Genomic DNA, 4,360 nt, shown 5'->3' with positions numbered 1-4,360 from the left:
CAATCTGCTCTGCCCTCCACCCAGCCCTCACCCACCTGGAAAAAAGAGACTCATATGTGAGATTGCTGTTTATAGACTTCAATTCTGCATTCAACACCATAATACCACAACAACTCATCTGCAAACTTGACAAACTGGGACTCAGTACCTACTGTACCTCTGCAACTGGCTACTGGACTTCCTCTGTCAGAGGCCTCAAGTAGTATGTGTTGACAACAATATCTCAAGCATCACACTGAGCACGGGGGCCCCTCAAGGCTGCGTGCTCAGTCCGCTGCTCTTCACCCTGCTGACGCATGACTGCACTGCAACCTACAGCAACAACCACATAGTGAAATTTGCTGACGACACAACTCTGGTGGGTCTCATCACCAAGGGCGACGAGACTCAATACAGGTTGGAGGTCGACCTTCTGACCACGTGGTGCAGGGACAACAATCTCCTGCTGAACGTCAGCAAGACCAAGGAGATTGTTGTTGACTTCCGGAGAGGTCACACCCAACACCTGCCACTGACCATCGGACGGTGCTGTGGTGGAGAGAGTGAGCAGCACCAAATTCCTGTGGGTGCACATCAGTGAAGACCTCTCCTGGACCACCAACACTGCATCACTGGCGAAGAAAGCTCAGCGCTGCCTGTACTTCCTGCGGAAACTCATGCGAGCAAGTGCTCCACCAGCCATCATGACCACATTCTACCGAGGCACCATTGAGAGCATCCTCTCCAGCTGTATCGCTGTGTGGGGTCGGAAGCTGCACTGAATACAACAGGAAAGCCCTGCAGCATAGTGAACACAGCTGGAAGGATTATTGGTGCTTCACTCCCCTCCCTGAAGGACATTTACACCTCCCACCTCACCATAGCTAGCGACCACAATTGTGAGTGATGCAAGTCACCCGCTCACAATTTGTTTGATCAACTGCCCTCTGGGAAGAGGTACAGAAGCCTCGCGCCCCAAGCACCACCAGACTCACCAACAGCTTCATACACCAGGCTGTTAGGATGCTGAACTCTCTCCCCCCTCCACCCTCAGCTACATAACATCCTGGACTTTGGACCCACAATGGCTGCCTTGCACTACTCCACTTGTACACTTGCACACTTTGCAACTTGTTGTTGTTGTCCTGTTGCCCTGAAAACACTTCTGAACACACTTCTGCTGCTCTTACATAACTTGCACCACTATGCCACTTGCATACTTAGGTCAAACAGAACTACCTCAGCCATTTATTGGCCTGACTTTTGCACCATTATATTGACTGTCTACTGTATGCACAATTGCACAATTTCAACTCAAATTTTGCTGCTCTTATTTTCTTCATTGTATGTGCCTTCTTATTTTTACTTTTTATATAGTTTATTTGAATGTAATGTTTGTCTGTGGACCTAATTGGTAAAATATGTCTTGTCTCCAAGGGATAGTGGGAAACGTAATTTCGATCTCTTTGTATGTCTTGGCATGAGAAAAAATTGACAATAAAGCAGACTTTGACTTTGACTTTGACTTTGAAAAATGAAAGAGAGAGGAGGGTGGAGGAGGAATCACTGCTTGAGTTCATTGCCATTGCCCGAACATGTCTGCATTAGAGGGTAGGAAAGGGGGAGCGATGAAGGAAAAATGAAAGAGAGAGACAGAGAATTAGAGGAGGGATTTCTATTCCACTCACTGTCTCTCATCCTCCTCCTCCTTCCCTCCCTCTTTTGGGGTTTTGCTCATGAATGTGCAGAGAATGTGCCAGAGAGTTTTTTTTTTTTTTGGGGGGGGGGGGTTATTCAGTAGGCCATGTCCAGCAGATGCCAGCCAAAAAACGTGCCACACATCCTGCCGACATGTTCAAAATAAGCTTCGCCATCCGGACAAAGCCCTGGCTACTCAATGTGGCATTGTATCTCTGACCAAAACACTGTATCTTGATATTGCATCATATTGAAGTCACATTGAGATTGTCCTAGAGATGCACCGATATGGAATTTTAGGGCCGATAACGATAACCGATATTTATTGGTTTGTTGTGGCTGATACCGATACGATAACCGATAATATTACTCTTGAAAAAAAAATGGGAAAGCATTTAATAAGCATAATTTTATTGCAGTAATTTTAACCACCAAATGATGGACAGAACTCATAATAGTCCTCAATAGTACGGCAGTCAACAACATAACAGTAGCCTAGCCCTACAGTATGTGTGGCTCCTTTAAGTGAACCTGACGTCATTGAATTGCGAGTGAGTGGCTAGAGAGTTTGAATCGTTTTCATTTAGGATTAAACGCTCATAAACGGCTCATCTTGGAATAAGCTACAGTATAGCGACCAAATCAGAGTTTGTGAGGGAAACTTAGGGAAGGTTTAGTTTCAACTGTGGGTAACTGAATAAAGCTGCAACTCCTCAGACTGTATCTTATGTCCGTCTACTCTGTTGCGCATAACCTGCTGCAGCAGAAATTAAAGGCGTTAGCCCCGAAGGTTTTAATAACTTATTATGATGACCTGTCTGGAACTGAAGCACGAATGGTTAGCATATTTCTAGGTAATAATACAAAACCCAAGCTAAAGTAATGCAAATATAATACTAAAACACAACTTAGAACTCGTGTATGTACTCGTCCCACTAACGAGTTTGTTTATTTGTTTCCCCGACACCGCTGACATTATATTGAGGAAAAAGTATAGCCAACCAAGCTCAAGTAGCTCAGTGTAGCAGGACGGACCTTACGTAGGCCTAAATTAGGACTTATAGGAAAATATCGGCGCAAATTATCGGCCAGAATTCTGTTATCGGACCGATAATAATATTTTCATTTTTCATCGGCTAATAATATATCGGCCGCCGATATATCGTGCATCCCTAGATTGTCCACATGCATTGTGCCTATTCAATGTTTTAGGTGTTTGTGTTAATCTCACAGGCAGGGACATCCTATGCAGACTAGAGGGGTTGTGAATAAGCAGCAGTCTTTTAAGGGAATATACTTTGTAGCTCTAAGTGTAGCGGCCTGCTGGGGTCGAGATGTGTGATAAGATGCCCTGCACTGGACCCCTGAGCCATCGTCCGTGTCAGCCAACGAGTTCAGACAGGGGGAATGCCAAATGTAGGAAGTGTGGATGTGTCCAGATGGCAGCGAGCCAATCACACACGCACACACACACACACACACACACACACACACACACACACACACACACACACTTCTCCTCCCTCTCCCTCTCCCACCTCCTGTCTCCTGGGGCAATGTCCCCATGGCGACTGCCAGGGACAGTGAGGCAAGACGCGAGGCATCTGGACATAATGACCGCATTGACGAGCGACCAGTGGGGGCAGAAGCTACATCTGACCCCAGTGTAGTCCCTTTCCTTCACTCGTGCTGCGGCAGTAGGGGTTAGGGTCACCCTCAGAGACTGACCCTTTGCTCCCCCACACACTCCTTTCCCTTCTGAAGGCCTCATTCATTCAAAGTGGAGAGGGATGTGGGTTTCTGTCTAATTTTGGAGGTCCTTTTGGCAGGCATCTGATTTACTGGCAGGCTAAACTGCCCTTCATTGTTTGATGAAGGCCCAGGCGGGTGCATGTGGCACGGAGTCATTTTTGGCGTTTTTTCATTTTTTTTTTTTAAGTCAGCCGATTCATCATTCATTGGCTGAAACGTCTTCAAATGTCAGTGTTGCTCCTAAACGATCTTTCAAATACTGTCATGACAAGCTCTCATTGACCTCATCGAGGTCAAGGCAGGCAACATAAATCAATAACTGCTGGCATGTGAACAAGAAGTCTATATTACTGTAAAAAGGTTTTCTCTCTTTCTCTACCTCCCTTTCTCTCTGTCTCTCTCTCTCTCTTTCTCTCTCTCCCCCACTTTTTTCTCTGCCTTCCCCCACATAGATATCATGCTCTAATCTCTTGGCCCTCTGTACTCTCTGGACAGGAGGCAGCCGGGAGTCTGCCCTGTTCTTGCAGCCATATGCTGTCCAGCAGACTCATGGCCCTGTTACCCTGGCACACTTTCCCATCAGGCCATGGGGCAAGTCTGCACTGGACTGCAGCGGGCGAAGGGGTGATTGTGGGCAGGGCAGGTGACTGGCTGGTCAGCCGTTACTCACCCTGAGAAGGGCAGTGTGAGGTTGCCCTTCTGCCCCACTGCCCCCATGCCAGGCTGGCAGATGTGGCGGGTGCCCTCTCTGACTGGTGGGTGAAGGGTGCAAGAGTGAGTGGCATCAGTCTGTCCTCGAGGTTTCCAATTAGGTGATCATGGTGTCCTGACTGCACACACACACAATCACACACAACCACACAACCACACATACACACACACACACACACACACACACACACACACACACACACACACACACACATCTCAC

Source organism: Alosa alosa, chromosome 8 (assembly GCF_017589495.1).
Source record: "Alosa alosa isolate M-15738 ecotype Scorff River chromosome 8, AALO_Geno_1.1, whole genome shotgun sequence".
NCBI lineage: Eukaryota > Metazoa > Chordata > Actinopteri > Clupeiformes > Clupeidae > Alosa > Alosa alosa.
The sequence above is the reverse complement of the archived record's forward strand: the minus strand, read 5'-3'. Positions refer to the sequence as shown.